The following is a 24,522-nucleotide window of genomic DNA, read 5'->3' on the forward strand; positions in this document are numbered from 1 at the left end:
CCTTGCATTCTATACAGGCATACAATGCATTCACTGGCTATGGATGTCATTCCTGATGCATTGTAGTCTGGTCTAAACATGTGATGGCAGGGACCCCATATGCAGGGATGCACCTTGCATTCTATGACTATACAGGCATACAATGTGTTTACTGTCTATGGTTGGCATTCCTGAACCATTTTAGTCTGGGCTAAACATGGGGTGGCAGGGACCCCATATGCAGGGCTGCACCTTGCATTCTATGACTATACAGGCATACAATGCATGCACTGGCTATGGATGGCATTCCTGATGCATTGTAGTCTGGGCTAAACATGTGATGACAGGGAGCCCATATGCAGGCCTGCACCTTGCATTCTATGACTATACAGGCATGCAATGCAGTCACTGACTATGGATGGCATTCCTGATGCACTGTATTCTGGGCTAAACATGTGATGGCAGGGACCCCATATGCGGGGCTGCAGTTTGCATTTAATGACTTTACAGGCATGCAATGCATTCACAGGCTATGGATGGAATTCCTGATGCACTGTAGTCTGGGCTAAACATGTGATGGCATGGACCCCATATGCGGGTCTGCACCTTGCATTCTATGACTATACAGGCATACAATGCATTAACCGGCTATGGATGGCATTCCTGATGCATTGTAGTCTGGGCTAAACATGTGATGTCAGGGACCCCATATGCAGGACTGCACCTTGCTTTCTATGACTATACAGGCAACAATGCATTCACTGGCTATGGATGGCATTCCTGATGCACTGTGTTCTGGACTAAACATGTGATGGCAGGGACCCTATATGCAGGGCTGCACCTTGCATTCTATGAATATACAGGAATTCAATGCATTCACTGACTATGAATGTCATGCCTGATGCATTGTAGTCTCTGCTAAATATGTGATGGCAGAGACCCCATATGCGGGTCTGCATCTTGCATTCTATGACTATACAATGCATTCGCTGGCTATGGATGTCATTCCTGATGCATTGTAGTCTGGGCTAAACATGTGATGGCAGGGACCAAATATGCTGGGCTGCAGGCATACAATGCATTCACTTGCTAGGGATGGCATTCCTGATGCATTTTAGTCTGTATTAAACATGTGATAGCAGGGACCCCATATGTGGGGCTTCACCTTGCATTCTATGACTATACCGGCATGCAATGCATTCACTGGCTATGGATGGCATTCCTGATGCACTGTAGTCTGTGCTAAACATGTGAAGGCATGGACCCCATATGCAGGACTGCACCTTGCATTCTATGACTATACAGGCGTGCAATGCATTAACTGGCTATGGATGGCATTCCTGATGCATTGTAGTCTGGGCTAAACATGTGATGTCAGGGACCCCATATGCCCGACTGCACCTTGCATTCTATGACTATACAGGCAACAATGCATTCACTGGCTATGGATGGCATTCCTGATGCACTGTAGTCTGTACTAAACATGTGATGGCAGGGGACTGTAGGGTATTTTGTGGAGATTTGGGGCCTGACGGTATTTTATTACCGCCGAAAAATAACTTAGCAATAATCACTCTTTGTATTCAGATTTGGCCATGTGCAACAATAATACAATGGACACGCATTATTTCAGCTGGTTGGTGGTATTTTGGTGAGCATAATTCCCTTGTTTTATTTGTGGCCCCAATGTCCAGAATCCCTTATCTTTGCTTAGATTTTTCGTGTGATCACTAGAGAGACCTCAGACCTGCATTCTAGGAATACCACATTTTCCAGTGATAGTGTTGGTGTGCCACCATGGGCGAACTCACTGACTTATTTACGACAGAGAGCTATATGTGGTAGTCTTGTGGTAATTTCCACTACCTTATATACGGTAGGGAGCTATGTTCAGAGAGTCTCTCTTCCCGTTGGCTCATGTACCTCCAACAAGCTATGCTACAGTCACTCACAATTATTCATACTGATTCAGACATGCACACATCTGTCTTAAAATGACCATTGCACTGTTTAAAAATCTCTCCACATCATCAGCATTGTAATGGTAAACAATAAACATCACCCGTCTGTTTTCAAATATTTTTCTGTATTATAAAAGTTGTATTTAAACACGATCTCATTCTTTACAGAAATAAAATGGTACAGTCAAAGCATTGTCTGTGACACACTGCAAAGAGCGTGGCGGAGAACAGAACTCAAATTGCAACATTGGTATTTGATTAAGACACGCACAGGAATCCTACACTGACTGCATATTACCGTACACACTCAGCTCCCACACTTCTCATTACCTTATATTTTTAGTTGTTCTCTTTGGCTGTTCTCTTTGTGAATGTGGCTCCCTTGAAGATTAACTCCAGCAAAAAGGAACGCTTGCCTTCTCAAACCGGGGTCATTGCCTGGAATTCTCAGCTTTTGCAGATAGGAATGCCTCAGCCAGTGGAAAGGTCCTTCTTTCAGCTCTCCCCAATCTCGACTGCAGCAGGACACAGGAATCTGCATTCAGTCAGGAGCCCCACAGCCAGGTCTTCTCCCCAGTAGTGCAGAAAAAAATGTCTCCTCTTTTTCCCCGTTACTGCCCACTAAAACTTTCCTCTCAGCCCTCTGTATGACGTGTCCCAATGAAATCCATCATCTCTCATCCTCCTACTCTTCAACAATAGCTTCGCTTATACATTTGCAATTGTTGCAAATCTGACTTCCTTCTTCCTGCAGTTACTGTGCACAAAAACACGGAGAATCAGGCAGAGAAGAGAAGAAAAAAAAATCTGCACACACATTTAAATGGTTTTCAGAGTATGCCTAATTCTGCAGTGGAGAACACATTTTATTAGTGGGTTATGTTAAATAAGGTTTTATTAGTCAGGTTAATGGTTAATAGGTTAGCTGTTAATTTTCAAATGTGTCTCTCGCACCATAGGCATTTCAGGTGAAAAATAGTGTGCATTTTTAAATGAGCACGTGTGCTTTTAACTGTAAAAATAGATTTGCATCTTATATGTTAAAATCGTTTTTGACTGAATAGCCTGTCTTTCCTTGTTAATCTGCTAACCCATATAGCAATGCACCGCACCCTTGTGGTGGTGGTGCTGCGAAAAAAATTGCTACCTGTGCAGTAGTGCTGTACTCTGTGCTGTTTGCTACCTGTGTAGTAGTGCTGTACTCTGTGCTGTTTGCTACCTGTGTAGTAGTGCTGTACTCTGTGCTGTTTGCTACCTGTGCAGTAGTGCTGTACTCTGTACTGTAACACGCCAAATATCCTTACAGGACCCATATGCAGGACTGCACCTTGCATTTTATGACTATACAGGCAACAATGCATTCACTGGCTATGGATGGCATTCCTGATGCACTGTAGTCCGGTCTAAACATGTGATGGTAGGGACCCCATATGCAGGGCTGCACCTTGCATTATATGACTATACAAAGCATTCACTGGCTATGGATGTCAATCCTGATGCATTGTAGTCTGGGCTAAACATGTGATGGCAGGGAGCACATATGCAGGGCTGCACCTTGCATTCTATACAGGCATACAATGCATTCACTGGCTATGGATGTAATTCCTGATGCACTGTAGTCTAGGCTAAACATGTGATGGCAGGGACCCCATATGCAGGGCTGCACCTTGCATTCTATACAGGCATACAATGCATTCACTGGCTATGGATGTCATTCCTGATGCATTGTAGTCTGGTCTAAACATGTGATGGCAGGGACCCCATATGCAGGGATGCACCTTGCATTCTATGACTATACAGGCATACAATGTGTTTACTGTCTATGGTTGGCATTCCTGAACCATTTTAGTCTGGGCTAAACATGGGGTGGCAGGGACCCCATATGCAGGGCTGCACCTTGCATTCTATGACTATACAGGCATACAATGCATGCACTGGCTATGGATGGCATTCCTGATGCATTGTAGTCTGGGCTAAACATGTGATGACAGGGAGCCCATATGCAGGCCTGCACCTTGCATTCTATGACTATACAGGCATGCAATGCAGTCACTGACTATGGATGGCATTCCTGATGCACTGTATTCTGGGCTAAACATGTGATGGCAGGGACCCCATATGCGGGGCTGCAGTTTGCATTTAATGACTTTACAGGCATGCAATGCATTCACAGGCTATGGATGGAATTCCTGATGCACTGTAGTCTGGGCTAAACATGTGATGGCATGGACCCCATATGCGGGTCTGCACCTTGCATTCTATGACTATACAGGCATACAATGCATTAACCGGCTATGGATGGCATTCCTGATGCATTGTAGTCTGGGCTAAACATGTGATGTCAGGGACCCCATATGCAGGACTGCACCTTGCTTTCTATGACTATACAGGCAACAATGCATTCACTGGCTATGGATGGCATTCCTGATGCACTGTGTTCTGGACTAAACATGTGATGGCAGGGACCCTATATGCAGGGCTGCACCTTGCATTCTATGAATATACAGGAATTCAATGCATTCACTGACTATGAATGTCATGCCTGATGCATTGTAGTCTCTGCTAAATATGTGATGGCAGAGACCCCATATGCGGGTCTGCATCTTGCAATCTATGACTATACAATGCATTCGCTGGCTATGGATGTCATTCCTGATGCATTGTAGTCTGGGCTAAACATGTGATGGCAGGGACCAAATATGCTGGGCTGCAGGCATACAATGCATTCACTTGCTAGGGATGGCATTCCTGATGCATTTTAGTCTGTATTAAACATGTGATAGCAGGGACCCCATATGTGGGGCTTCACCTTGCATTCTATGACTATACCGGCATGCAATGCATTCACTGGCTATGGATGGCATTCCTGATGCACTGTAGTCTGTGCTAAACATGTGAAGGCATGGACCCCATATGCAGGACTGCACCTTGCATTCTATGACTATAGAGGCGTGCAATGCATTAACTGGCTATGGATGGCATTCCTGATGCATTGTAGTCTGGGCTAAACATGTGATGTCAGGGACCCCATATGCCCGACTGCACCTTGCATTCTATGACTATACAGGCAACAATGCATTCACTGGCTATGGATGGCATTCCTGATGCACTGTAGTTTGGGCTATACATGTGATGGCAGGGACCCCATATGCAAGGCTGTACCTTGCATTCTATGACTATACAGGCATACAATGCATTCACTGGCAATGTATGGCATTCCTGATGCATTGTAGTCTTGGCTAAACATGTGATGGCAGGGAACCCATATGCGGGACTGCACATTGCATTTTATGACGATAAAGGCATACAATGCATCCACTGGCTATGGCTGGCATTCCTGATGCATTGTAGTCTGTACTAAACATGTGATGGTAGGGAGCCCATATGCAGGCATGCACCTTGCATTGTATGACTATACAGGCGTGCAATGCATTAACTGGCTATGGATGGCATTCCTGATGCATTGTAGACTGGGCTAAATATCTGATCGCAGGGACCCCATATGCAAGGTTGCACCTTGCATTCTTTGACTATACAGGCATACAATGCAGTCACTGGCTATGGATAGCATTCCTGATGCATTGTAGTCTGGGCTAAACATGTGATGGCAGAGATCCCAGATGTGGGGCTGCACCTTGCATTTTATGACTATACAGGCATACAATGCATTCACGGGCTATGGATGCAATTCCTGATGCATTGTAGTCTGGGTTAAACATGTGATGGCATGGACCCCATATGCTGGACTGCACCTTGCATTCTATGACTACAGAGGCATACAATTCATTCAATGGCTATGGATGGCATTCCTGGTGCATTGTATTCTGGGCTACACATGTGATGGCAGTGACCCCATATGCAGGACTGCACCTTGCATTCTATGACTATACAGGCACCAATGCATTTACTGGCTATGGATGGCATTCCTGATGCACTGTAGTCTGAGCTAAGCATGTGATGGCAGGGAACCCATATGCAGGGCTGCACCTTGCATTCTATGACTCTACAGGCATACAATGCATTCACTGGCTATATATGTCATTCCTGATGCATTGTAGTCTGGTCTAAACATGTGATGGCAGGGACCCAATATGCAGGGTTGCACCTTGCATTCTATGACTATACAGGCATACAATGCATTCACTGGCTATGAATGTCATTCCTGATGCATTGTAGTCTGGTCTAAACATGTGATGGCAGAGAACCCATATGCGGGGCTGCACCTTGAATTCTATGACTATACAATGCATTCACTGGCTATTGATGTCAATCGTGATGCATTGCAGTCTGGGCTAAACATGTGATGGCAGGGTTCCCATATGCGGGGCTGCACCTTCCATTTTATAACTATACAGGCATACAATGCATTCACGGGCTATGGATGGAATTCTTGATGCATTGTAGTCTGGGCTAAACATGTGATGTCAGGGACCCCATATGCCCGCCTGCACCTCATATTCTATGACTATACAGGCATACAATGCATTAACCGGCTATGGATGGCATTCCTGATGCATTGTAGTCTGGGCTAAACATTTGATGGCAGGGACCCTATATGCAGGGCTGCACCTTGCATTCTATGAATATACAGGCATACAATGCATTCATTGACTATGAATGTCATGCCTGATGCATTGTAGTCTCTGCTAAACATGTGATGGCAGAGACCCCATATGCGGGTCTGCATCTTGCATTCTATGACTATACAATGCATTCACTGGCTATGGATGGCATTCCTGATGCATTGTAGTCTGGCTAATCATGTGATGGCAGGGACCCCATATGCAGGGCTAAACCTTGCATTCTATACAGGCATGCAATGCATTCAGCCATGGATGTCATTCCTCATGCATTGTAGTCTGGGCGAAACATGTGATGGCAGGGACCACATATGCAGGGCTGCACCTTGCATTCTATACAGTCATACAATGCATTCACTGGCTATAGATGGCATTCTTGATGTATTGTAGTCTGTGCTAAACATGTGATGACAGGGAGCCCATATGCAGGGCTGCCGACATACAATACATTCACCGGCTATGGATGGCATTCCTGATGCATTTTAGTCTGTACTAAACATGTGATAGCAGGGACCCCATATGCGGGGCTGCACCTTGCATTTTATGACTATAAAGGCATACAATGCATTCACTGGCTATGGCTGGCATTCCTGATGCATTGAAGTCTGTACTAAACATATGATGGCAGGGAGCCCATATGCAGGCCTGCACCTTGCATTTTATGACTATACAGGCATACAATGCATTCACGGGCTATGGATGGAATTCCTGATGCATTGTAGTCTGGGTTAAACATGTGATGGCAGTGACCCCATATGCAGGGCTGCACCTTCCATTCTATGACTATACAGGCTATGGATGGCATTCCTGATGCACTGTAGTCTGTACTAAACATGTGATGGCAGGGGACCCATATGCAGGACTGCACCTTGCATTCTATGACTATACATGCAACAATGCATTCACGGGCTATGGATGGCATTCCTGATGCACTGTAGTCTGGGCTGAACATGTGATGGCAGGGGCCACATATGCAGGGCTGCACCTTGCATTCTATGACTCTACAGGCATACAATGCATTCACTGGCTTTGAATGTAATTCCTGATGCATTGTAGTCCAGTCTAAACATGTGATGGTAGGGACCCCATACGCAGGGCTCCACCTTGCATTATATGACTATACAGGCATACAATGCATTCACTTTCTATAGATGGCATTCCTAATGCATTATAGTCTGTGCTAAACATGGGATGGCAGAGACCCCATGTGCAGGGCTGCACCTTGCATTCTATGACTATACAATGCATTCACTGGCTATGGATGTCAATCATGATGCATTGTAGTCTGGGCTAAACATGTGATGGCAGGGACCCCATATGCAGGGCTGCACCTTACATTCTATACAGGCATACAATGCATTCACTGGCTATGGATGTCATTCCTGATGCATTGTAGTCTGGGTTAAACATGTGATGGCAGGGACCCCATATGCAGGGCTGCACCTTGCATTCTATACAGGCATACAATGCTTTCTCTGGCTATGGATGTCATTCCTGATGCATTGTAGTCTGGGCTAAACATGTGATGGCAGGGAGCCCATATGCAGGCCTGCACCTTGCATTCTATGACTATACAGGCATGCAATGCAGTCACTGGCTATGGATGGCATTCCTGAAGCACTGTATTCTGGGCTAAACATGTGATGGCAGGGACCCCATATGCAGGGATGCACCTTGCATTCTATGACTTTACAGGCATACAATGCGTTCACGGTCTATGGTTGGCATTCCTGAACCATTGTAGCCTGGGCTAAACACGGGGTGGCAGGGAGCCCATATGCGGGGCTGCACCTTGCATTTTATGACTATACAGGCATACAATGCATGCACTGGCTATGGATGGCATTCCTGGTGCATTGTAGTCTGGGCTAAACATGTGATGGCAGGGAGCCCATATGCAGGCCTGCACCTTGCATTCTATGACTATACAGGCATGCAATGCAGTCACTGGCTATGGATGGCATTCCTGATGCACTGTATTCTGGGCTAAACATGTGATGGCAGGGACCCCATATGCGGGGCTGCAGCTTGCATTTTATGACTATACAGGCATGCAATGCATTAACCGGCTATGGATGGCATTCCTGATGCATTGTAGTCTGGGCTAAACATGTGATGTCAGGGACCCCATATACAGGACTGCACCTTGCTTTCTATGACTATACAATGCATTCACTGGCTATGGATGTCAATCCTGATGCATTGCAGTCTGGGCTAAACATGTGATGGCAGGGATCCCATATGCAGGGCTGCACCTTGCATTCTACGACTCTACAGGCATACAATGCATTCACTGGCTATGAATGTCATTCCTGATACATTGTAGTCTGGTCTAAACATGTGATGGCAGGGACCCAATATGCAGGGTTGCACCTTTCATTCTATGACTATACAATGCATTCACTGGCTATGGATGTCAATCCTGATGCATTGCAGTCTGGGCTAAACATGTGATGGCAGGGATCCCATATGCAGGGCTGCACCTTGCATTTTATGACTATACAGTCATACAATGCATTCACGGGCTATGGATGGAATTCCTGATGCATTGTAGTCTGGGCTAAACATGTGATGTCAGGGACCCCATATGCCCGACTGCACCTTGCTTTCTATGACTATACTGGCAACAATGCATTGACTGACTATGAATGTCATGCCTGATGCATTGTAGTCTCTGCTAAACATGTGATGGCAGAGACCCCATATGCAGGTCTGCATCTTGCATTCTATGACTATACAATGCATTCACTGGCTATGGATGGCATTCCTGATGCATTGTAGTCTGGGCTAATCATGTGATGGCAGGGACCCCATATGCAGGGCTAAACCTTGCATTCTATACAGGCATACAATGCATTCACTGGCTATGGATGTCATTCCTGATGCATTGTAGTCTGGGCTAAACATGTGATGGCAGGGACCCCATATGCAGGGCTGCACCTTGCATTCTATACAGGCATACAATGCATTCACTGGCTATGGATGTCATTCCTGATGCATTGTAGTCTGGGCTAAACATGTGATGGCAGGGACCCCATATGCAGGGCTAAACCTTGCATTCTATACAGGCATGCAATGCATTCAGCTATGGATGTCATTCCTGATGCATTGTAGTCTGGGCTAAACATGTGATGGCAGGGACCCCATATGCAGGGCTGCACCTTGCATTCTATACAGGCATACAATGCATTCACTGGCTATGGATGTCATTCCTGATGCATTGTAGTCTGGGCTAAACATGTGATGGCAGGGACCCCATATGCAGGGCTGCACCTTGCATTCTATGACTATACAGGCATGCAATGCAGTCACTGGCTATGGATGGCATTCCTGATGCACTGTTTTCTGGGCTAAACATGTGATGGCAGGGGCCCCATATGCGGGGCTGCAGTTTGCATTTTATGACTTTACAGACATGCAATGCATTCACAGGCTATGGATGGAATTCCTGATGCACTGTAGTCTGGGCTAAACATGTGATGCATGGACCCCATATGCGGGTCTGCACCTTGCATTCTATGACTATACAGGCATACAATGCATTAACCGGCTATGGATGGCATTCCTGATGCATTGTAGTCTGGGCTAAACATGTGATATCAGGGACCCCATATGCAGGACTGCACCTTGCTTTCTATAACTATACAGGCAACAATGCATTCACTGGTGTAAGAGGATTCAATTCAGCACTACAGCTAAGTTAACGCCTAGTCTAGAATACTGAATGAAAACCCTTATTGATATATCTTTATGTCCAGTTCATGCGTTCTGGATGACTACCCCTATATAACACCCCTCTCTTGGAATCCTCCTGACCCCACTGAGCCAAGAAGTAGTTCTGTTTTACAAGTTAAAAGGTTTATTTGATAACTTAAACAATATATATTATATCACGCTTTATAATAAATTAATAATTGAATATCACACTTAATCTGATATGATAAAGATTAACAACGGAGAATCTGGCACTAACACGCTTCTTGATAATCACTAAGGAGTTGACATGAAATGGATAAGGTAGCACACTGGTAAATAGGAACAAAAGTATAATGTGGTAGAGGATGCTTTATGTAAGCTCAGGTGGATGCAATATTCAATGAATGCAGTACAGAAAATACTCAATATGATTTCAACCAAACAATGTAATCACTTTTCTCTGGCAATCCCCTCCCCCCCTTGATGCAAGGCAAGGAAATGGAAGGAAAACACACAGTTCTCAGAAATGCAATCAATGTAAATCAGTTCACCCCAGCAAGCTTACACTACAGAAAACAGATAGGAGTTTTGAAAACACAGGCAAAATGCTTTGATATGTGCTAGCAATGGATGAGAAATATGCTGGAAATGCTTTTAATTCCCTTTCGGAGGTTCAGGGTGAGTGGTATCTAGTTAATATTAGTCCAGGCTCACACTAGCAATGAGGCAGGCAAGTTAGCAGGTTAAACGAATTTCTGGCAAATGGAAGGCAAGCAGCAGCTGTTTTTACACGAGGAGAAATTTGCAAATCGCGGTAAAATTCGCGGATGCCTGTTCCGCGATTGCGGCATAACTATAGGGGGTAGGAATGCGGTTCTAGGTTCGTAGGAAAGCCACGATTCTCATCTTTCAGGGGAAAGTTACTGCAAGTCTCTAGCACAAACGGTCGCGGAGATATGAGCGATTTTGTGAAGGTCGTTTTTCAGATTTGAAATTTTAAAAGCTCAAAAAGACAAGTGCAGCTTGCAACTAGAAAATGACAAGTGACAGATTTGGATCTATCAGGCAGTTCTACTTAGGTTAAATAGATTGAATTAGATGAATTTAAACCCAAGAGATTGGTTCTACACAGTTCTGCTGGGTACTCACACTATATTCTTGAATTAAATGGGCCTCGTCACGGATCTGGTCAGGTTTTAAACTCGCCTCTGGTCTCTGCACTTCACAGTGATCTGGGTCAGCTCTCTCTGGTTCTCTGGTCTGGGTCTCTAGTTCTGGATAGATTGAAGTCTCTAGTTTGGCTCTCTGGAGGTTTGATGGAGGTAAAGTATGGATTTTTCCGGCAGAGCTTCCAGCGGCAGATGGATTTGAAAGTCCCTATCTGTCCTGTCTGTCTGCTTTTATGTGTTTAGAATGTGGGTGTGTTCTAGCATCACTGACCCTACCTCTCTCTCAGCTTCTAATTGGTCAAACTTCCATTTATCATTTGATTGGGGAATGAACTGTGAGTCAGAGGGATGTCATTTTATGGCTTGCAGATAGGACACTCCTCTGTCAGATTGCACACATTCTATATTTGATAATAAAAGACATATTTCACAGTTACACAGTTGCTTGAAATTACATATACATGGTGAGGCTGAATTTAGCCATGTCTCTGTCCAAATCTGCTGTTTCTAAGAGCTTGCATTCAGAAATGGCACATAATTGACTTTTTAACTGATTTTTCAATTTCTGACATTGACCCAACTTTACATACATGTGCGCAGGGAGTATGGACATTAACTGATGAAGTTTCAGATTTTTAACATGCATACATTTAGAGTAATATCCACTTTTCCGCTAAAACCCCCCTGAACACGCCACCGGGTCGAAAAACCTCTTAAAATGTGGGCAGAAAAATCACAAGAATTATGGTATCATTTATAAAATTTTCACATGTCCGCTCTATGAATGATCCATCTTTTTAAAGTTATGTTCTGGCTCCAAAGGGGTGTGGTTTCCTCTCAGCACAAGGTAGAAATACTGGTTTTTCCAGTTCTGCCAAGCCAGCTTGCTCTCACAGGCAGTGCCCCTCCCCTTTCCTCAGGAGGAAGCCACTTTTTACGACCATTTACGACTCCTGCCAATAAAACCTTTGCCTGAGCCAGGACAGGGCTTTGTTCACTTTCCTGCAGAGCACAGGTAATTCAATTATCAGATAGATGGCATATCCTTAGTGTGAGCAGCAAAAGGGCAGCTAGGCCTGGGAACACAGCTGTGACTCAAGTTTCACTCCTGATGGGGTAGTTGCCAGGCAGAATTCAGTTCCTTAAGCCAGGTTTCAGATAAAATGTCACTTTTTGTTCCCCAGTTTCTGCATTCAAATAAAACTAAACATTTTCACATATGCAGCTAGAATGCTGATTCTAAGTGCAAAACTATGACATCTCAACAGTTACAAAGGCATGTGACACCAAACATAGGTCACTCATTTAATCTAAACATTTCGATTTTAGTGTCTTTAAATCCAGTGCAACTTAAACTGCTGCAATCCACAGCTCAGCCAGTCTTGTTATAAACCTTCAAGTCACGTCAGAATATCACTTTACATTGTATCCACCTCTCAGTAAGTCTTTCTTTGGCCTGTTTTGGGTTCATTTATTCAGTTTTCTACAAAATCTGGTGGTTTTAAAACACCGGCTTTTGGATAGTGGTGAGTACTGGTACTGCACCCCTTTTTGAGATTTAAGAAATGAATTCCCCACCATTCTAGGTTGCATTTGGCAATCCGCATTGCCATTCCCAATGGTTTCAGACTACTGTGCGGGTAGTCCAATGGTGGTTTTAAAGCGCTTTGAAGCTAACCGGCGCTACTGTTTTTCCTTTGGCAACCCATTTCCCTCATGGCAACCCGGCCTTTCATTCTCGCACTGGTGGGTGACAAGTGAGGCAACCATTTTGGTGTGCGCACAAACTGCGCAGCTTTCCTGGATTTCGGCGCACATGTGGGTTTTCCGCCATCTTGAATTTTCTAAGCCCACAGCACCAAATGTTGTAGCATGATAGCTTAAACGTGGGTCAGGACACCCAACAAGCCCCCCCACGCGACTGCACTTTGAATTTGAGTCGATGGGGAGTCGCGTGCCCAAGGGTTTTGACCCACACACCGGTCTGTCCGCATAATCTTCTTCCTACTCTGTAGATGGCACAGTTCAGCATCTTCTTCTCCATCCGGTACTGATCGATCGGTTCTCCTCGCCAGTCCTGATGGGAGTATTGGGCGGTCCACTGGGCCCATTGGATCTTCGTTCCCGGTCTCCGTATCATCCTCCTTGGCCCGTCTTCAGGTTTTCTTTCTCCTAGGACGACAAAGGAAGAGCGGCAATACCTACTCATAGACTTTTTCCACCACTGTTGAGATAGTGGGGCAGCATATGCATTTCATCATCACGAAACATTACATTCTTATTTTGAAAAAATAAAAACAGTATAACTAAGAGACAGTTTCATGCAAATCACAATATTTTAGAGACTAGATGTGGTATGTTTTATGGTTGGAACTGAATTAGTCTGAGACAGTACCCGCTAGGATTCCAGAGGATTCCTCCAGTTGTTGCAGAGTGTGCCTGGGATGGCAACATTTCAACTGGTTTATGTGGACCCACTTGTCTTCCCCCTCTGCCGAACCGCCTTTGGGGATGTGGATTTTGTAGGCCACAGGTGAGATCTTGTCGATGATCTCAAAGGGTCCTTTCCATGTAGGCAAAAATTTGCGCTGCTTGGCCTGGTTCCTTTGGAAGTTGTATAGATAGACCCGGTCTCCCACCTGATATTCCTTCCTGGAAGTTTTCAGGTCATAGTGGGTCTTCATGCTATCAGCTGATCTTTCTAGATTCCGCTGAGCATAAGCAAAAGCATGTTGGAGGTGTTTCCTTAAATTCTCCACATACTCATGAGTAGTGGAGGCATTTATCAGTGTCTGCTCTTGGGTCCTGTAGAGCAAATGCTGAGGAAGCACCATCTTGCGCCCAGTCATCAACTCAAATGGTGACATTTTGGTTGCAGATGAAGGGGTAGATCTGATAGCCATTAGGACCAGAGGTAATCGGATATCCCAACTTGGCCCAGAATCTGCCACAAACTTCTTTAATATGCTCACAATTGTCCGGTTATATCTCTCTACTGCCCCAGAAGAAGCTGGTCTATAAGCAATATGCAGCTTTCTCTTGACCCCCAGTATCTCCCACATCTTTGTCATTACTTCACTGGTGAAGTGGCTACCTCTGTCTGACTCAATCCTTTGAGGTAGACCAAAACGGGAAAAGATGTGGTTAATCATCAAGGCAGCTGCAGTTTCTGCCTTGCAATTTGGGGCTGGGAGACATTCCACCCACTTGGTAAACAAGCATGTGACGGTCAACATGTACTTATTCCCCCTAGCCGAGCGAATCACGGGGCCTACAAAGTCGATTTGTAAATCTGACCATGGCAGTGTCATTCCCCTCTTTTGTAAAGGTGCCCGGTGTGTGAGGGATGTCGGCTGAAATTGTGCACACACAAGACAACCCTTCAAATATTGGTTGAGGTCCTGGCCCATGTGTGGCCAGTATGCAACCTCTCTTAAGATTTCCAATGTTGTGTGAAACCCCCTGTGACCGGCAGTGGCCGCATCATGGGCGTGACTTAACATCAGGCTGCGGAATGAGGTAGGAACCACCCACTGATCGTGGCCAGCTTTGGATTTCCTTACCAACAAATCGTCTTGGATTCGGAACATTTTTGGACATTTCATCAACACTCTTAGGTCCTCTTTCCCAATGTAATCGGTATCCGTCAGGGGAAAGTTCTCAGGGTCCTCAAGGTGCTGGTAAAATTTACCAATTATTGGATCCCCCTTCTGAGCTGTAATCAAATCAGCATCAGGGGTCTCCTTACTCCATTGTACAATTGAAAGGTCGTTGTGAGCATTTGTCTGGGACCTAGTGATGGCAGTGACCTGGATTTCCCCCAACAGGGACTCAATCTCAATTAGATCCCCTTGGATGGCCCCGGTTTTGGCCAGCTGATCAGCTAAGTCATTTCCAGTTTTGTCTGGTCCCTCTACTTTGGAATGACCCTTGATCTTTTTCCAGTAGATGGTCATCCCATTCGATGTGACCAGATCATCAATGTTTTGGATCAACTTCCCATGTTTCAAGGGTTTGTTGTTAGCACATAACATGCCTCTGGTTTTCCAATTAACCAGGTGCTCCACGAACCCGTTCCGTACATAATCCGAATCTGTGATTATGACCAGTTCGTGGAGTTGATGCTGGACAGCAGTGAGGATGGCCTGATGCACAGCCATCAATTCTGCCACCTGACTACTTCGGGGACCAATTTTGTATCCAGCGGAGGGTTCTGGGGACTCATTCACCCATGCATTCCCTACGCCGGCCACCAGTTCTTTCTCCCCGTTGTTGTCAACATGGTAAGAGCATCCATCCACATACACAGTGGGCATTCCATCACACTTGTCTTCTTCAAAGACTTTGTGTGGGGAATTAAGGTATGCCTCCATGTTGTCCTTTATTTTTAGACTTTCGTCCTCGAGACAGTTTTCTCTGGCACAATCATGCAAGTCAGCCAGACCTTGCGCGAGGGGACTCTTCTTGTTTTGGCCATATCGGACCTCCACAGGAAAGCCTTGCATTGACAGAATCCAGGAAGTTATTCGGGAATTACTCACATTTCCGGCCCGGATTCTGTCACTTTGGAGATATTGCAGAGGCTGGTGTGGAGTCTCCACTATGATGTGTTCCCCCTGGATAAACGGGCGGTAATTCTTCAATGCCCACACTGTCGCCAGGAGTGCCTTCTCACAATCGTTGAATTTTTCCTCCACAGAGGATAAAGTTTTGCTCGCATAGGAGATTACTTTATTGACCTTGTCATGCTTTTGGTATAATACTGCCGTCAAGCACGTATTAGAGGACCCGGTCTCCAGGAAGAACTCCTTGTTTCTGACAGGGTAAGCTAGGCAAGGCGCTTGTGAGAGGCTTCTCTTGAGTTGTCTTACTGCCTCGGCTTGTTCTGGACCCCATTCCCACTTGACCCCCCCCTTCAAGAGATGAATCAGGGGTCTGGTGATCTCTGCGTAGTCCTCAATGAACTTTCTGCTGTAATTAGTCAGTCCAAGGAGGCTCCTTAGTTCCCCCAGAGTTGTGGGGTCTTTCAGTTTTAGAAGTGCTTCCACTTTCTTTTCCTGGGGACAAAGACCCTGAGGCGTAATCTCATGCCCCAAGAAGTTAACACGGGTTTTACACCACTGTGCTTTCTGAAAGGAAAGTTTTGCTCCGGCGGCCCTCAACTGTGTCAGAACATAACGGATCTCCGCTATGTGTTCCTCAACAGTTGAGCTTTTGATGAGGACATCATCTACATAAGCCAGGTTACCACTTGCACCCAAGTCGGGCATGGCCTTGTGTAGAAAAATGTTGAATTCATTGCCGGAGTTGAGGTATCCGAAGGGAGTCCGGGTCCATGTGTACTGCTGGCCCCCAAAGGTAAAAGCCAGCTTGTATTGGTCCTCCCTGCTGACAGGCACGGTCCAGTATCCATTGGTCAGGTCTATTGCAGTGAATACCTGTGACCCCTGAATCTGGGCCAGCCCTTGGTCAATGTAGGGCAGAGGCCATCGGGAAGTATGGACCCGTTTGTTGAGCTCCCTGAGGTCGGCGCAGAGTCTCCACTGGCCGTTTGGCTTCAATATCCCCAGCACCGGATTATTGAAGGTGCTGTGGACTGGACGGATTATTCCCCGGGACTCAAGGTTCTTAATTATTTCAGTAAGGGACTCCATTGATGCGAGAGGCAAACGATATTGCTTCACAAACACTGGAGTCATGCCAGGGTCCGTGGGGATTGTTGTTGTGTGGATGTCGGTGCGACCACAGTCATATGAGTCTACCGCAAAGAGATCTTGGAAATCCAAGAAAACTTGTTTCAACTTTTGCTTTTGTTCCAGAGTCACACAGGCATCAGCTAGATTGACTCTCTCTTCCACCATCTGCCTGAAGCCTGGAAAGACTTCTGGTTTGGCTATCTCCGCGGCCTCCTCCAGCTGGGTGGAGAAGTCCCTGGTCAGAGTGCTGATTTGGACCGGAGGCTTCAGGTGGGCAAGGCAGCCTTCATGGACCTGGAAAATCACCTCATCCGTCCTGAAGTCACAAGTCACATCTTCCTTACCATAAGGGCAGGAAGTGTACACCAGGAAGTTCCCCCCATGCCGGGTAAAAATCCTGTCTGGTGTTGTATTGTCCTCACTGTCACTGTCAAAACAGTCCTTGGGGATTGGTCCTAACAGTTCATTTACTAAGTCGATGGAAAAATGTCGGTCATCAACCGCCATTCCAATAGTGGTGCCTGCGGCTAGAGTAATACTCTTTAAGTCGCTGTTATCCACCTCTATTGGAATGGTGTCATGTTCTATGTTGACTAATGGTGTTGGGTTTACCCCCAACCCTTGCTGTTGGAGAGAAGCATTTAGATGTATGTAAGCATCAGGGTTTTTCAACTCTTGTCCCCTTTTGACTTTCACTTCCAGGGAGAATTGTCGGGTCCTTTCTGGGATGGTGACTTCCTCTTTAACCTGAATTTCAACTGCATAAGGTAGCAATTGAGCTGACCTAAATGCTTTTTCTGGATCATCAAAGCCCATGGGATTATCCGCTAATCGGGACCAAGCTTTGAAGTTTATTAGGTCCAAACTAATGGCAAAGCGATTGAGAATGTCGCTGCCTAAGTAAAAGGCGGCAGGGACGTCTCGCACGACCCAACAATTGTGGACTATGCTCTTGTTGCCAATGGAGATTTTGAGCATACACCTGCTTGGCAGGAGATGTTTGGAATTAGGTGCTTCCAGGTCCATTTCCCATTTGTCTATCAGTTTGAAGGTGGGAATGGCTGGATCTTTTGGGAGTTGGCGAAACATGGCTTCGCTGATGAAGCTCTTACCGTTGTTCACACACACTCGAGCGAGAACAGAGTCCTTCCCATCATTTAACTGAACAGGGATGACCAACTGCTCTCCAATTTGCTGAATATCAGCAAGGCTCTGAGCTGATTTCACATCTTTCTGGACTATAGGAGTGGGAGTTTCAGATTGTGGATTGGTATAGAATTTCAGAGTGTTTCCTTCCAGCGTGGAATACCACCTTAGACTGGAAGGAAGGTTGATTTTCAGAAATAGAGAGGACCCCCCATCACCAGTCTGTTGTCCTACTGCTATTACTGTCACGTCTGGAATTTGGCTATTCTGGAAGTGAAATTCTACTTGGTCAGATTTTTGTTCAACCATGTGGCAGGTGCCGTTTAAACTAACATGGTTGACACTCTGTTTTAATTTTATTGGTCGGCTAGTCTGGGTCCAGAGGACCTCGTTTACACAATCTATTAGGGGTGACAACCTTCTCAGGAGGTCATTCCCTAGTAAACAAGGGGTGCCCTCTGGGGTCACAACTATGACCGGGTGTTTCAACTTGTGTCGCCCGATCTTAATGTCCAAGTCTGCAGTCCCCTCAACGGGAATTTCCTTCCCGTCAAAGTTCTGCAGTTGTCCAGGAAGAGAGGTGAGAGGAATTTGGTAATCCTCTCCCCTTCCTGCATTCAGTTCATCAAAGGCCCTTCTGGACAGAAGGGTAGCTTGAGATCCAGTGTCCACCAGTGCCGAGATTGTACCCTGCCCCTGTACTTGTACCGGGGCATAATATCTTCCCTCCTTCTCCTCAAGGGGGCACAGGTAATGTACATTTTTGGACAACTGGTGGGCTAACTTTCTGGTTTTGGACATTGCTAGCGAAGAGATTTGGGCAGAATTCTGTGGAGAGCCTTGGGAATCTGAAATTAAAATTTGGCAACTGGAGATCAGAGCCATGGTGGGTTCCCCTGGCTCCGGTTCTGGGCCGCCCCCCCCTTTTTGGAGGCAGTCACCAGGATGGGTTTGAACCAGGGGATTTTCTTGCTGTTGGTTCTGGGATGAGATGGTGGGCGGCGGTAGCTCAGTCTCCACATCTCCCCAGTCTGGATTTGCATCCCTAGGGACCCATTTTTCTTTGGGAGGAGTTCATCCCTCTCTGAAGGAGAAGATCCTTTTCCCAGGATCCTCTGAGGATCCCTCTCCCTCAAATTGGAAGACCTGTACCTCCTCCTCAAACTGAGTCTGTTTGGGTCTTTTGTTTCTCCTACCCCCCCTCTGCTCCTTAGGAGGCAGACTTTCAGGGGCAAGAGATTTCGTTTCCGGTTCCTGGGTTTCCAGGGGCTGTTTACAAGTGAGGAAGGAAGCTTCCTCCAAGGCTTTACACCCCCCTTCCCTTTGTGCCTCCTCCCTGGGAACCGGTGAGTTATCGGGGTGCTGCCCCCGTCATCGTTCTGGGGCACCAGGTCCAGAGTTGGGTGCGTTCTGCGCCGGCATACCGGTCTGAGGGTTCTGCTGAGCCCTCAGTACGTGACCCAGATCCCGCGCCATGTTTTGAACCTGGCGCTCTAACTGGGAAACCCGCTCAGGCTGATACGGGGCCCTGTTTTCTCCCCTGGGCTGATCCCGGGAAGGGTAGCTGTCCCTCCTCTGGTAATACCCCGGGTTGGGAAGATTTGGATACCCCTCCACCCTTGGCCTCCCCTCTCCCGGATTCAGTGGTCTGGGCTCAGGGAATTGGGGAAAGAAGGATGGATGGTTTTGGGGCTGAAAGTCGGGTGGATATCTGGGGAAAAAGTTCTGCCCAGGGTTTGGTAAATTTCTGCCCTCCTGTGGGAAGTTTGGAGGGAAGTTCCCTGGGTTAGGTGCTTGGCTGGATCCCCCCCCTCGGGCTGGAGGAGTCCACACATAACTCAGGATGGGTCGATTTCCCTTGTAACGGGGACTTACATAATCAGGAGAGCGAGGGACCCCATTTGTGGGGCTGCCTCCTTGGCTCCCTGTCTGTGACTGACCCGAGGACCTCCTGGGCCTGGCATTATTAGGTGCAGGTAGGTTTTTAGGCCCCCCCATCTCCAAATCCAAAACGGGGGTGACCTTTACCTCTGCCACCTTGGCAGCAGCAGGGGTGCTGTTGGCTTTGGGGTTTTTCTGGGCATTACTTTTGCTATCTATCGGTTTCTGCACCTCATAGATCCGGGTAGCCTGTTCAATGACCCAGTCTAAAGATCTTTTCTCGTGAAAATCCCTCACGAGCTGGGTCATGATATATTTGGGCAAGGCATGGAAAAACGTATTAATAAATTCCCTGCTATCCGTGCGCACCCTTCTTGTGGTCTGTGCAAAAGCACGCTTTAACTCCTGCACAAATTCTTGTGGGGCCTGATCCTCCCCACATTGCAAATTGTAGGCTGCCTTGCGAGCCTCTTGAGGATTTCTGTGAACAGAAAATTGTTTCAAGATGGCCGCCTTATAGGTGGACCATCTTAAATGATTTTGGTCCTCCAGCCCCGCAAAGAAACTGGAGTATTCCGGGGAGAAGGTCCACTTTACATATTGAATACAGCTTTGGCTGTCCTTCAAATGGAAAGTCTCCATCATTTGTTCAAACAACTCTAAGTGCTCCCAAACAGAATACTTAGCGTTCTTATGGTAAGGCGTGATGACGCTCCTGATCGCCTTAATCTGCTTTAAGGGGTCCTTAAACAAGGCCCTTTTTGCCTTATTGGCCTTTTTGGTTCGGGTAACCCTTGTCCATTCTTCCTCGGACTCAGAGGCACTGCTCCCAGAGGTTCCCGTCTGTTCTTCCAGGTTTTCCCGGATTCTGCGAGCCTGGGAATGGCTGGCAGAATGTGGGGACCTGGTCTCCTGTGTCCTGCGCAGTTCAGAGGAGTCTTCAGATTCCTCCTTGCTGCCAGGATTTGATGGGTACCCCCTCCACTGACCTAACTGGGCAAAGGTTTTCAGGATGCCCTTAATGGGCCTACTCTCCTGGGGTTCCCCATTGAACTGTACTTTACTTGGGTGCCCATACCCGGATGCCCACCCCTCCATTCCTGAGTGGTACTGGCCTATGAGCCCCATACTCTTAGCTGGATAGTAATCTGCCATCCCTGTGGCCCTGTGCTCATGTGCGCCAGGGGACATGGGGGTGGCAGAGTCCAGGGACTGAGAGGTATGAGGGCCTCTGGTACTAGGGGTCCTGAGGTTATGCTCCGGAGTTTCCATTTCCCAGCGAACCTCATCTCTATCCGCCCCTGCTCCCTGTTGCAATGCAAGAGCCTGCATTTTTGCCTTCAGTTCCTCTGTTAAGGCCTTACTCGACTCTATCAGTTTCTCCTGCATCGCTACCTGTTGTTGGAGCCTATCATTGTGTTCACAGAGGGCCTCGTTTTCCCTCTGTGCTTCCTGGTTGGTCCTGGAGAACTGGGCCAGTCTTTGCTGCAGGAGGTTTACCTCCTGGGCAATGTCCCTATTGGCCTGCTCCTTTCTTGCTAGAGCATCTTCCACCCTTCTGGTGTGCTCTACCAAGTTCTGGTTTTCTTTTTGGAGATCACCCAGCCCCTGGAGGGCCAGGTGATTTTCTTCAATTTCCTTTTTTAAGTGGCAGACTTCCTGGTCTAAGGCGTCTCTTTCCTGACTAAGAGCCTGCATTTGTGCCGCCAGGTCGTCCCTCTGCCTTTGAAGGGCACCAGCTTTCTGGTGTTCTTCATCAAACTCTGCCTGGGTATCCAGGTCTTTCAAAATCAGCTTGTTGCTCTCTACCTTCACTCTATCTAGATGACTTTGCAGGGTGGCTACCTGCTCCGTGCATGCCCTGTTAAAGTCTAATTGTTGCTCCAGCTTTTTCTGGCTCTGCAGTAAGGAGTCCAAACTGTCTTGGTGCTCCTTCTGCAGGGCCAGAAATCTGGTATCCTGGTCAGCCTTTTCCTGTTGCAGTATATCCATATCCTCCTTTATTTTAGTGATGTACCGTCTGCTGTCATTTTCTGACTCCTGGCTCCTCTGCAGCCTCTGCTCAGAAGAGTCCAGATCAGATTGGGCCTTCTGTAATGCCATCTGTTGCCTATTTGCCAGATTTTGACTTTCAGCACATCTATCCTGCATGTCTCCCACGTATAGGTACAGGTATGCTGCTATCCTGGCAATCTTATTGTGTTCCTCTTTGGCTTTAGGAGCCATATATAGTTCACTCAGGGCCACATGTAAGGGACCCTGATCTCTATATATATCTGACCCTGTTTCAGTGACCTGTCGCGTGATGGCCTGCAACCAGGCATCCTGGCCCTGTTCGGTCCATTCACCTCTCACAAATAGCTTATGCAAGAGGTGCTCTCTGGCTATTTTCATGTATACTAAGGTCGTCATTCTAGAGATTGGTCTCTGTCCTGACTTACAGAAGTTTGTATTTTATTTTTGCAGAACAGAACTTTTCTTGGAGTGTCCCTTTTGAGGAATGCTTCACAGCGTAATGCAGCATGGTGATCCGACCGGATGTATGTATCCCGTCAGTTAGCACACTGTATTAAGCTGCACAAGTGGTAAATCTAACCCAACGTCTCGGCTCGAGCCCCCAATTTGTAAGAGGATTCAATTCAGCACTACAGCTAAGTTAACGCCTAGTCTAGAATACTGAATGAAAACCCTTATTGATATATCTTTATGTCCAGTTCATGCGTTCTGGATGACTACCCCTATATAACACCCCTCTCTTGGAATCCTCCTGACCCCACTGAGCCAAGAAGTAGTTCTGTTTTACAAGTTAAAAGGTTTATTTGATAACTTAAACAATATATATTATATCACGCTTTATAATAAATTAATAATTGAATATCACACTTAATCTGATATGATAAAGATTAACAACGGAGAATCTGGCACTAACACGCTTCTTGATAATCACTAAGGAGTTGACATGAAATGGATAAGGTAGCACACTGGTAAATAGGAACAAAAGTATAAAGTGGTAGAGGATGCTTTATGTAAGCTCAGGTGGATGCAATATTCAATGAATGCAGTACAGAAAATACTCAATATGATTTCAACCAAACAATGTAATCACTTTTCTCTGGCAATCCCCTCCCCCCCTTGATGCAAGGCAAGGAAATGGAAGGAAAACACACAGTTCTCAGAAATGCAATCAATGTAAATCAGTTCACCCCAGCAAGCTTACACTACAGAAAACAGATAGGAGTTTTGAAAACACAGGCAAAATGCTTTGATATGTGCTAGCAATGGATGAGAAATATGCTGGAAATGCTTTTAATTCCCTTTCGGAGGTTCAGGGTGAGTGGTATCTAGTTAATATTAGTCCAGGCTCACACTAGCAATGAGGCAGGGATAGTTAGCAGGTTAAACGAATTTCTGGCAAATGGAAGGCAAGCAGCAGCTGTTTTTACACGAGGAGAAATTTGCAAATCGCGGTAAAATTCGCGGATGCGTGTTCCGCGATTGCGGCATAACTATAGGGGGTAGGAATGCGGTTCTAGGTTCGTAGGAAAGCCACGATTCCCATCTTTCAGGGGAAAGTTACTGCAAGTCTCTAGCACAAACGGTCGCGGAGATATGAGCGATTTTGTGAAGGTCGTTTTTCAGATTTGAAATTTTAAAAGCTCAAAAAGACAAGTGCAGCTTGCAACTAGAAAATGACAAGTGACAGATTTGGATCTATCAGGCAGTTCTACTTAGGTTAAATAGATTGAATTAGATGAATTTAAACTAAGAGATTGGTTCTACACAGTTCTGCTGGGTACTCACACTATATTCTTGAATTAAATGGGCCTCGTCACGGATCTGGTCAGGTTTTAAACTCGCCTCTGGTCTCTGCACTTCACAGTGATCTGGGTCAGCTCTCTCTGGTTCTCTGGTCTGGGTCTCTAGTTCTGGATAGATTGAAGTCTCTAGTTTGGCTCTCTGGAGGTTTGATGGAGGTAAAGTATGGATTTTTCCGGCAGAGCTTCCAGCGGCAGATGGATTTGAAAGTCCCTATCTGTCCTGTCTGTCTGCTTTTATGTGTTTAGAATGTGGGTGTGTTCTAGCATCACTGACCCTACCTCTCTCTCAGCTTCTAATTGGTCAAACTTCCATTTATCATTTGATTGGGGACTGAACTGTGAGTCAGAGGGATGTCATTTTATGGCTTGCAGATAGGACACTCCTCTGTCAGATTGCACACATTCTATATTTGATAATAAAAGACATATTTCACAGTTACACAGTTGCTTGAAATTACATATACATGGTGTGGCTGAATTTAGCCATGTCTCTGTCCAAATCTGCTATTTCTAAGAGCTTGCATTCAGAAATGGCACATAATTGACTTTTTAACTGATTTTTCAATTTCTGACATTGACCCAACTTTACATACATG

Source organism: Ambystoma mexicanum, chromosome 2q (genome assembly GCF_040938575.1).
Source record: "Ambystoma mexicanum isolate Mex_15411 chromosome 2q, UKY_AmexF1_1, whole genome shotgun sequence".
In the NCBI taxonomy this organism is placed as follows: Eukaryota; Metazoa; Chordata; class Amphibia; order Caudata; family Ambystomatidae; genus Ambystoma; species Ambystoma mexicanum.